Raw genomic sequence first — 12,641 nt, forward strand, 5'->3', positions numbered from 1 at the left:
ACACTGTAAAAGAATCTAAAGGCTGAGTGAAATTCATCCAAATGAAGGGTTTATTTTCTGCCTTGCATTTAATTTCTAAGCTCTGTGTACTGTGTTTCATTTAAAAATAGAATGCATGCCTTGCCTAAGCAGCACAATAGAGCCACTCCTGTTGGCAGAGGTATGGGTAAGTCAGCTCCTAAGTTGTGAATAGGGGAGTGTTGTCCACGTTACTCATCTGTCATGTGGCGCATGGGCAGGGGAGAGATGCCCTCCCCCATTCCCCTACCCTACTCATCAACACCTGAGGCAGGTAGGAGAGCTGGCCCTGAGGTCATAAGAGCAGGAGAGCTGTCCCTGCCCCTTATCAGCTGCAGTGTCCTGGAGTGTGGCCCTACTCCATGCCTGGACAACACAGTAGAGCTGGCCCTGAGGGTGTAGGTGTGGGAGAACCAACCCTAGGATGTGTAAGTGACAGAACTGCCCCTTCCCTTGTTCATTGCTACAAGGGGGATCTAGCCAGGGCAATGCATGAGAGCTCACCCTGGTGGTGAGGACAAGGGAGAGCTGACGGGCTGATCAATCCTGCAAATATCCAAGCCCAGAACCAGGGTTATGAGCTGGTCCACCCAACATTCAGAACTTCATCTGTAACCTGTTGGAGCACATGAAGGGTCAAGTCCTGTAGACCAAAGGCTGTTGGATTGCCATGACACAGGGCAACAACAGGGTAACCAAGAGGAGTTCCAGTGAGGGGTCAAAGTTGATGGTGTAGCAGAAACCAGAGGCCTTAAACCAGTCAATGTCCCTTTGCAATGAACACTCGCAAGTAAAGATATATGGATGCAAGGGTTAATGTATGACTCACTGGGTCACACTACAGCTTCCATGACAAGGTTAACTTTTCTTTTCCTCTCTTAACTTTTAATTTATTTTGGGGGGGTTGCAAGGGTAGAGGGCAGAAACAAAGGGACATGGACATGAATGGGATGGAGGTGCACGATGTGAAAGACACAAAGAATAGTTAAAAAGGAAGTTAAAAAACAGAATGCAAAAATACACAGTCCAAACGGTTCTAATAAAACCATGTTTTGTTCCTTTTCATTAATAAAAACAATAAATCATGTGTGATATTTTTATTAGAGTTAAATGCAGAGATAAAAATCAGTGTTTATTCATATTTCTTTTTAGGAAGTGTGCCTGGTAGGTGTTGCTGGGTGAGGAACCTCAGGCTGCATGGCTGGCAGTTGTGGAGAAGCATGCCTTTTGAGGTGGCATGTAGGCTACTCTGCTGTCCCATGATGCTCTCCGTTACCATACAGATCTTCCTGCTCCTGGTGGCATTTTGGGTGGATCCAGTACAAATATTGTCATTCTCAAAGCTTAGCTTTAGCATTAACTTGGGATCAACAATTTGCAGGGCCAGTGCAGAGGAGCTCAGTTCCCCCAGGGTCTCCTACTTGCTAATCCATAGGATCAAAGATGGGTTCATGGCCTTGAGGTATCTGTCCACCCACTGGTCTGTGAGACACCAAGCACTTTAAGGGGGAATGTGAAGGGCAGGGAGGAGGTGTTCACCAGAGGAAAAGGCACAAGGACTCCAATGAGAAAAATGGTGGAAAAGACTCAGTTATACACAGGAAACAGACACAAGAGACTGATCCAGTGTGTCTAGAAAACAAATTCAGAGGGGAGCGTATGTGTATGCGTGTGTTTTTGTGTGTGTGTATATATGTGCGTGTGCATTGAAAGGATGAAAAAGAGAATTCTATAGAGATGCTTGGAAAGTTAGTAGGAATTTCTAATGTCTCCGAAGGAGCACTTACAGTTCTAGCAGGCAAAGGGAAGCCATAGGAACACCTGAAGCAGAGGCGTGGCTTCTCTCTGTGATATATCAGGATGTTGAAGGGCCAAGTGAAGGAGGGTTGGGAGCAGTGGGATAAGAGAAAAAACTTCTAGGAGGCTCTTCGACAAAATATGACATTAAATTGAGGCAAACCCCACGACCTCATTTAATGCTGAGTCATACTCAGAGCCTTGTACTGGGAGGTTTACAAAGGGGTTACAGGCAAGACCCCTGCCTCCAAGGAACTTACATTCTAATGGGTGACCAAAGGATGTGTTTAAGTCTACTTCAGAAAGGGAATCAACAGGCACACTTGATGCGAGATGCTGTTATGTATGCTGTGAATATAGTTTATTACCATTGGTTAATAAAGAATCTGTTTTGGCCTGTGGCAGGGCAGAATATGGCTAGGCAGGATATCCAAGCAGGAGTGGGGAGGAGGGGAAGGAAGAAAGAAGGCAGAATCAGGGAGACATCAGCAGTCACCTGAGAATGTGATGTAACAAGCCATTAGCCTCGTGGTAAAATACAGAATAATAGAAATGGGTTAATTTAAGTTGTAGGAGCTAGTCAATAATAAGCCTGAGCTAATGGGCCAAACAGTTTGTAATTAATATTAAGCCTCAGAATGGGTATTCAGGAGCTGGTGGGTGGGATAAAAACCTCCAGTTATACCCATCAGATAGAGTGCTGTCAGGACAGAATGCAGAGCCTGGCAGAATCTCCATTGCATAGGCCATCCCCCACAATTCGCAACCTTTGCCTTCCTAATTGTAGCTAAAACACAGGACCCATAATATACTGTGAAAACTAGGCTTTGTGGGAATGGATGATCTCTCTGTGTGTGCCGTTTGTGGGTTCTGTTCTGAGTAAGTTCCATTACAGGTGGCAGTGATCAATGTGCAGAAATGTGGAAAGGGGGAAAGAGGAGGCTTTGGACAGAAGAAGCAATAGAAAAGCAGATCTCATAACCTTGAGATTCAGTTTTGTTTCATGTGTTATGTGACATAAGGTACTTCTCCACTGGAGGACTTGGTTTCTTCAAAAGGAACCTGAGATTTTTCATCTCTGACATTCTTCAGGCTCCTAAAATGGCTCGAATGAAGAGGATGCATCAAATGATGTAATGTAGTATCTACTAGTATTTCATATCTAACTATACTAGCACATTGCAGAACCACTTATTCATTACCAAGCACTTTTACATATATGGTGAAACAGCTTCTTATTTGCATGCTTACCAAGCTAAATGAGTAGGGGCAGGATGACCTAGGAGCCAGATACACCCAGCTAAAATGGTGTCAAAGGGATCCCAAAGTCAGGCTTTATCTCCAAAGCCTTCTCCACTCCAAAGGCTCCCCACCCTCACTGGTAGCTTATGTCTCTGCTCGGATCAATTCATGTTTAGGATGGAACAATTCAAGGACAGTACCAGTGAAGTCAAATGCATGCAGCACTAAGGGCTCACTACCAGGGAAGAATGGCTACATGCTGTTCGACCTAATTTGTGATCCATCTGGGAACACTACTTCAGTGGGAAACCTAGTACTCCCCAGCTAAGAGACATTGATAAATAAAGACACCAACGTTAGTGCAACACTTTGGAACCCAGCTAAATACAGGAGGTGGGGCGGAAAGGATGAGAGTAGGGTGCAAAGGATGGGGTCAGGGTGGAGGAGATCGGCTCCTTTTGGAAGAACAACCTGTGGTATTTTGTGTTTTGCTCAACTTACAATATTTCTCCCTTTATTTATAAGAAATCTTACAATTGATTTCTGCTAAGCTCCTGATGCATTCTCCTTAACCTTTTCTATCACTTTCTGGTTGGAGTTCAGGTCACCTAGCATCTTTTCTAAGGAATACTTCGGTCCGACTTACTGGTTTACTCTGTTCAGAACACACCTGCTGCATCCCTGACTAATAACCAAATCCCCATCCCTATAGTGATCTCATAATCTATGCCTGTTCCCTAGGGGATGCAGGCGTTTCTATATAGGAGGATTGTTAGCATTCTTTACTTACCAGAAGCTCATCTGCTAGCCAGCAGGTGCCTACTTTGATATTGCTCATCCAAGCACCATCAGGTCATATGCCGAACGGAGGTCCTAGAACACTTCCTTATGATTCTGGTGTCAATCTGAGATGCCTGGTCTTTTACCTCGGTCTCCCCTCTGCTCTAAGCTCTCTGTTCATCCCCCTTGGTCTGAACTTATCATAGTTACAGTCCCTCTATCTAGCCCCAGCCTTCTCTTATTAACTCTGGGCATCTCTTGTACCAAATTCATTTTCCCCTCAAAACTAAAAATAAAAGTCCTCATGTTACAACTTCGTTGCCTGGAGACAACAGTCAGCTCTTCACATATGGGCAAGACCTCCCACAGCAGTGCCAATTTAATCTTGTCTGTGGCTTCCTTCGCTTTGAATGGGATACCTTGGGGAAGTAAGATGTTATGAACATCAGCATGTTAAATCTTTAGTGGAAAGCAATTCTTCTGGGCATTCTTTCCCTAATTCATTTTTTGTCCCAGATGTGGACAAAATATCATTATATTGTAGATGTTCCCCTTGAGATACTTCACAATTCAAAAACACATGCACCTACCACCAGGCATTTCCTCAGGACCTAGTATGGGCCAGAAATTGTGTATATTACTTATATGATGCTTGAGATAGGACAGAGTCAAGCCAAGGGAGCTATTTTTTAACTCTTGGCTGTTGTTCAAGGATAAATGTGTACAGAGAAACAGGATGGAAGGCCATGAAAGCAATTTCAACCATGGACGTAACCTCTCCGCATCTTTGTCTAGGAACCATGCACCTGCTAATGACTGAGATTTTTCTACCAACTGTGTGCGATCACGATCGGTTGTTCACACCACACATCAAGATGGTCTCAGCATCACCTCTTCTGCTCCTCGGAGAGGACAGCTGTTCTCTTAGAGAGGATACTTCCGCCGCTCTTTCAGGAAGGCTCCACTGAGACATTTTTAGTTGTATACCTTGGTTGTGCCACTTTTTAAGGCTCTCCGTTAGAGCATATAGTTCCTTTTCGTGGTCAGTTTTATGGTAGGTTCGTTTGTCATGACTATTTTCTTTATGCTTTTTTTGTTGTTATTACATGACTTCAAGGGAGAGAATTGTGTGTATTCATCTATACACATAGAGACATTTATAAAGAAACGACTGTGCATTCAATTACTTCAACTATTTTAAGAAAGAATATAGCGAAAATTGGCTATAGTAGACGCTGAATATAGTACAGGAATTTGGGCTACTACCATTTGAGGTATTTATTTAAAGAAACATGAGTTTCCATATAGTGCCTGACTTCAAAATATACTAGAAAGAAATAGTTGAAACAGCAGCATAGTATTGTAACAAAATCATCAAATTGGCCAAAGGAACAGAACAGAGAACATAAAAACAAAATAAAACTTGATTTTCTACAAAGGCACTGATACCAGCAATAGCACTGAGTAAAAGATGGTTTCTTCTATAAATGAGGCTTAGTTAATTAGATGGCTAAATATAGAAAATTAAACTAGATTCCAGTTTTTCACTATAGACACATATATCAGATAAAACTGATTTAAAATTTAAGAGCAAATTCTGAAACTGCTAGAAGAAAATATGGGAGACATATTTTATTACATTGGTATGGTCAATTATTTTTTTAAATATTTCATTTATTTTTTTAAATTATAATTATATAATCTCCCCCTCCCATTTCCTCTTGCATCACTTCTTTTTACGAGACCCCAAAACACAGTTAACAAAAGGAAAAAAAAATATTTCTAATCAAATTAAAAAGATGTTATGCAAAAATAAAATTAATCAGTGGATACGACCTATAGATCGGGAGAAAATATTTATAAACTACGTATATGACAAGGAATTAGCATCAGAATACATAACCACAAACCTTCAGTACAAAACACTAACAGGAACTTCATTGAAAAATATGCAAAGGACTTCAGTTGAAAATGTCACTCCAAAGACAATATACAGGTTTGAGGATATGGCTCAGTCAACAAAATACTTGCCTAGTGTGTACCAAGCCCTGGGTTCAGTTTCCTAGTAAGGCATATGATAAATATGATGACACATTCTTATAATCTCAGCACTCTGGTGATAGAAGCAGGGGGATCAAAAGTCCAAGGTCAAAGCCAACATAAGCTCCACAAGACCCCACTTGAACAACAAACAACATCTGTGTTCATACTGGATATGCACACATAGAGAGATATGAAAAATGTTTTACATTACAAATCATAGGTAAATGTAAGTCGAGTGAGAATGTTATCATAGCAAAGGCAATAACTGATGCTGGCATGGATGTAGAGAAATGGAACCCTCGTAGGCTGTCAATGAGAATGTATATTGGCAACTCATTGAGCAAAATACTACGGTGCTTCCCCCAGATAGTTGAAACTAGGGTTATACAGGAATCCAGCATTCTTACTAGTTATTTATCCAAGGGAAATGAAATCAGTATGTTGAAGAGACATCCAGACTCCTCCTGTGTTTACTGTGATTGTTCACAACAGCCAATATAAACAAGCAGCGTAAGTGTCCCCCAATAGATCATTAAAGAAAATATGATATGTATACAGGTAAGGATACCACAAAACCACAGGAGACACTGTCATTTGCAGCAGCATGGATCACCCTGGAGGACATCACATTAAGGGAATAAGTCTGTCACAGGAAGACAAATGCTACATAATCTCACCCATTTGGGGAATCTAAAGAAGCTGATCTCATCAAACTCAGAGCAGGAAGGGAGTGGAGAGAGGAGAGGATGATGGGAGACAGCAGTCAACAGGTGGGAACTGCCGCAATGTGGGAGGAGTGAATTCTGCTATTCAATGGCATTGCGGGATTACAGTTAACATTCTGCCAAAATTACTGGAAAGGATGATTCTGTAGGTTCTTGTCATAAGGAAATGCACATGCTCAAAATTGTAGATATACTAAATACCATGATTTGATTACTATAAAATGTATATGTTAATCAAAGCATCACAGTGTACCCATATGCATTCACAATCATGTCCCAGTTAAAATCAAAATAATCTTTACGAAAATAGTGTTCTGATTCGCTACTCTTTTGAATTCTAAAGTTCAACTTTCTCTGCGGCAGAACTGGGCACTGAACATACAGAGTCACACATGTCTAGGCAAGCACCACACCACTGAGTTCCATGCTCAGACTTCTGTTTACTTGGTATTTTGAGATAGAGTTGCACTGAGTTGCCCAGGCTGGCCTGGAAACCCCTCTGTAGCCCAGGCAGGTCTCTCTCATGGGGCTGTCCTGTCTTGCCTTCTGAAGAGCTGAGTAGCTGGGATTACAGACCTGTGTCACTAGAGCTAGCAACACTCACCCTTTGGTCACTGCCAGCGTCCTGTACCTCAAACATGAGCTTGTTCTAGCTGTGAGAGACAGACTGAGATCAGTAGGCCCTCCAACACTTAGAGCTGTTCGATCTGCTGTGAGTATGCCCATTCTACACCTGAGGTCCTCTGAGGCGAAATCAGCAGAAGAAGTCAGCACTCTGGGGTAGCCAGAGACCACACCCATCTTCTGAGTCTGAGTCTGTGTGATTCCCCATGCTTCCACCCTGTGCCTTGTGAAAACCGAGATAAAATGTTGTATTCAAAAGATGCAGGGAGTTGAAGAAAGAGAGCAGTCTGGTGAAATGGAGTAACAGAAAGGCTTCTGTGGTATCGTACATATGGGCTTAATTTTATCTGGAGTCTTATGTTAAAGTTTACCTGGTGAGAAACAGAGAATATAAACGGATGGAGCCCAGTATAGTTAAAAGCTGTGAAAGGATTTAGGATGGAGAGGGGGAAAATGATGAGGGTGTGGGGTGTATCTTGGCCTGAAAAACACCTTCAGATTAAAAGTGTAGTTCTTTCTTGCAACAACATAGACACGCAATGGTCTGCCCCCATGAAACAGAGAATTCTGCATCATGACAGCTCATGACTATCTGTATCAGTGAGAGTCAAGCAGAGGTACAGAAAGAAGCACTATTAGATTAGTTGTATGTGTGTTTGTGTGTGTCCATGTGCATGTGTATGCATACACACACACACATATGTCCTAGTGAATGGCTCTGCTTTCCACACAGGTGAACATATAATGTATGTAAATAGATATTTAATGAAGGCATATGTGCTATTTATTTAGTCAGGGTGATGCAGCTGTGGGAGCAGGTTAAGCTCTGTGGTCTCACATTTTGTGCTAGAGCTCCAAGTCTGCTCAGCAGGGCATTATGAAGGGAAATAGATACAACGGAGAGATCAGAAATAGCAGAGCATGCTGGAGAATGAGCAGAAGCCTCAGAGAACCTACTGGAGCCTTGGTGTCGACCGCCTCTCAGCTTGCTGATGTGGGTGACATTAGGTAGAGTGAGGTCATGTGGGTCTCGAACATCTTCCAAAGGCTCATGTCCTAAACCCTTGGTCCCCAAGCGAGAGTTAGTGAGAGGTGGCGCAACCTTTAAGAGGTGGGGTCTAATGAGATGTTCTGGGTGGCTAGGAGAAAGGCCCTTGAAGGTGCTTGTAGGACCTTGGCTTCTTCCCCTTCTCCTTTGCTTCTGGGCAGTCAGCTAAACATCCTTTTCCCGCCATATTCCTGTCACAAAGTGCTTGCTGCCTCACCACAGGGCCAGAACAACATGGCTGACCAACCACGGCCTGGCACTTTCACATCTGTGCACCAAGGCCCACCTTCTCCTTGAGTAAGTTGATTATCTTACGTAAGAGCAGCACACGGAGGGGGATGGGGAAGCGAGGAGAGAGCAAGGGAATACAGGGCACCTGTAGGGCACAGTGCTGCTTCAGGCCAAGCGACTGAGCTCTAGACAACAGCAGTCTGGAGCAAAAGGGCTGGACTTCTCTATCTCCAAATCTCCCAAGTCCTCTTGGGGGCCACTTAACTGGGAAATATACTAGAGACTATGTTCTACATAGCATCTTTCAATCTAGCCATGTTAGCATATTACAAAACTCCCACACTTTCAGGACATGACACAGCAACTGGGAGAGAGTTGACTTAGCTGAAGAAACCCCAGAAATCTGATTGGTCAGTATCCCAGTCACTTTAGCAAAGGAGGGCTTTCAGAATCTCACACATCAGCTCCCCTCAATACCTTTGTTCCTCTGTCTTTCAAAGACAGCTGTAACATAAGAAAATGTCTCCACCGCATCTTCTTTGCTAGCAAACAATCAATATATTTGCATTTAAAGATTTATAATAGGAAGGCATCACTATAAGCAACAATTTAGAGCTGATAATAGAAATTAAGAGTATATCATGTGCCAGGTCCCTTCACATGCATTATCTTGTTGGATTCTTGCAATAGTCCTGAATGAAAAGTGTCTGTCTCCTGATATAAAAGTTGAATTTCAAAGAGAATGACTTACTCAATGTCAAATAGCTGTTATGGGTTGGAGTGGATATCTGAATCCCAGGCGTTCAGTTTCAGAAGGCAACCTCATCACCACCATCAAACATCCCAGAAAAACGAGCTGCCACATCGTTCGGAATCCTCTTTAAACATCGACGGCAGAGCTGCCTGCTATCTAGGATCTCCCCCTTCTTTTAAGTTGGCAAATATGTGACTTTATGTCAAGAAAGAGGGAAACACAGACTCCAGAGGGAGTCTGAGAAGATAAAGCGGAACAAGGAGGTAGATAGGAGGCACCAAAGGAGTGGATTAAATAAAGAAGGGGGAGAGAAGGAAAGGCAGGATAGCAGGGAAAATATTTCCTGTCTCAGAAAGGAGGCTAGGGATCAGTGGTTAAGAGCGCTAGCTGCTCTTACACAGAGACTAAATCGGATCACAACTCGTGGCAGAAGGCTAACAAGTACCTGCAACTCCAGTTCCAGGGCATTTGTCCCCCCCACCCCCCTTATGGCCTCTGTAGTTAACTGCATGGGCGCACGTGGTATACACACTCACATAAGCACACATACGTACATGTAAATAAGAATAAATCTTAAAACACACTTCTTGCCTCAATACTATTTCCTTACCAAGAGAAAAGGCATAATGGTTCACCTCTGATGGCTGCAAATGAAGATAAAACCGGCAAAAATCAAATGCACATGATAAACAAATAGTCAACAAAGGAGAACTTTCAAAGGGATCTGACAAAAAGCTAAAAATAACACCGAGGAACTGGAACATTAGCTTCAGCATTATGCATCATGCATCTGGGCCTCCGCAGGTCCCTCCAAGGGCAAGAGATAGGACAAACACACAGTTGAGCATGGAAACCTTGATGTCACTGAGCCTATGCTGGTGCACAATGCTCCAGTTGGTGACAGGCCTCTTGCCTGTGGTCCATTGCTGCTGTGAGTTGGTGGCCTTCTGTAGAATGTCTGTTTTGAATTTCTTCTCATCCAGCACAAGACTGCTGCCTCTGAGGTCTAGCTCAAATCCCCCCACCCTTGACCCTTTCTGCATACTTGTAAGCATTGCTTTCCTGGGGTTGTTCTCATCTGTTACCCTGGTGGTCACTTGTTTTTCTCCTGAGCTTTTCTGGTTTGCCTTTCTGTCATTGCAAGTGTCTGAAGGTAACACTGTAAGACTTAGAGCCACTGCACTGGTCTCTCCTTTATGTCCCCCATGCTGGTTACTAAGCCTAGATTGCCTTCCTTTCAGAGGAGGCTCAGTGCTCACCTTTTCCCTCCAGCCTTACAGATTGTACTCCATTGCCATCTCTTCCTAGGAACGAGCCACCTTTGAAATTATCCCCTTCTCCATCTTTGGGGGTCATGTAACTTCATAGCACTGCACCTTGACACCCATAATTCATCTCAATTTCAAAGGCACAGGCTTGCAGCAGCTGGAGACGTGGTGCTCCCCAAGCTTGCCCCTGGAAGTGGATATCCAGGACTCCAACTGCCTTCAAAGCCATGCTTCAGACAGACCCAAAGAAGTCCTCAGAGGAACCTCTGTTCCTAATATGTTAGTTTATTCGCTTGCCATTCCTAACTGAATAAACCAGGAGAACACAGCCAAGTCCCCTGACCTTGACTCAGGAAGGAACAGAACTGCCTCAATGTTTAAAAGCTAAGATTTTAAAATAGGATAATAAGGACACCACACATGTGTGATATATCCATTCTTCAATGCCATTTTGGGGTATATTGATCTTCTCTGAAATCAGAGGCGACAGATATCATTCTTCCCATTTTGTAAGTGTACCAACAGAGGCTGGAAGGACTAGACAGACACATGGGACCACAGCCACTTAGTAGCAAAGGTTAAAATTATACCGACTTCCTTAGTGTAGGCAGGGCCCACTGCCATAAAGGTTCTACTCCATTTGTATTTACTGATGCCAAACTTGGAGGTCATTACATAAATATTTTTTTTTCACTTTATGTCTATAGCTTCAAAGATTTCTGAGAGATTTATTAGACAAGCAACCTAGAAAAGATAGCTGTTTCTGGAAGAGACTGTTCCCCAGACTTCCTTAGAAAACCTTAATTTGTCTTTCTAAATCCACCCCATCTCAGAGAATAGCTTTGTGGATGAAAAAGCAACAACAAAAGATCAAATTCAGGCCAGCTTTGGGTGGCCGCCTCTTCTACCCATTGTGGTGAACTGTGGGCTTTCCTCAGGTCTGGCGGCTGCAGAGCGGGGCAGCTCATCTGAGCACCCCCAGCAGCCTACAGGGCAAGGGCTCTCTGGCTACAACAGCGTCTCTCATTTAACTCCTCTCATTAGAGGAGGCTGGGGCACAAGGCAGCGGAACATGTCACTAAGTCATAAAGGATACGCAAAAATTGACAGCTGAGGAATCCCAGCCCCCTCTTTCTTGGCTGTAGAAACTTGAAGGAAAATGATCTCAGCCTCCTCCCTGGGTCACTTAAAGGACTGGTGGCATTTGAGTCTCTTGGAGTAATTAATTTCTTCTGTCTTCAGCGGCTCCTCACATATGAAATGTTTTTTTTTTTTTCCCACAAGGCTCACATCCTTTGGCCTCCCAGTTCTCTCTCCAGTTTCTTGTTCCCTAAGGTCCCATAGCTAATAGCTCCTACTGCTTGTGTTTGCCTTGTACCCTCACATAAACTGGAAATGATAAATATATTATCTGGGCTTTTTAGCAGACCATTGTTTAATTTTCTATGCTTGTCTGGCTGGGGAAGAGATGAATATTACCTTGTGGAGAATAAGACTTCTATTCCAGCAAAGGCGGGGGGTGGGTTGGTTGGGCAGTAATCTATGGCAGAAAGGCAACACTCTGCTCATGCTAATAGGCAGAGCAGCTAATTAAAAGTGTTGGATGGAACATCCATCCACCAGTGTGTGATTCATTCAGCACAATCCCCAGTAAACAAGAAATAGATATTAGAACGGATGCTTCTAATTTGTCAAAGGAATGAGCGTTTTCAATTGTACCTTCCTGGCTCTTGTATGAGGTCCATAATTCAGTGTTGCCATCATTTAAAAGTTTAGGAACTCAAAATGATGGTACCTGTCTCTTTGCCTCATAAATCCCCAAGTCTGTTACTTAGGTTGGAACATTTGTCTTACCTATGGTTTAACTTTATGGTCTACAATCAACCATGCCTTCTTCCCTTGGTAAATGTATTGAAATGGCTGGCATTTGAGAAAAGACAGCGTACATTGTTGTTTGTAAGTGAGACCAGCCTGAAAGGATGTTAGAAGACGCTAATACATCCAGACAGGAAAACCTGAGGCTCCTGATAATATTTACTAGGTACTTAAAGAAAGAAGAAGTAGAATCAATACTCCTTCAAGTACAAACAAACTGGACCAAAGGTAAGTCA

The sequence above is a fragment of the Arvicola amphibius genome, chromosome 6 (assembly GCF_903992535.2).
Source record: "Arvicola amphibius chromosome 6, mArvAmp1.2, whole genome shotgun sequence".
Classification (NCBI taxonomy): Eukaryota; Metazoa; Chordata; class Mammalia; order Rodentia; family Cricetidae; genus Arvicola; species Arvicola amphibius.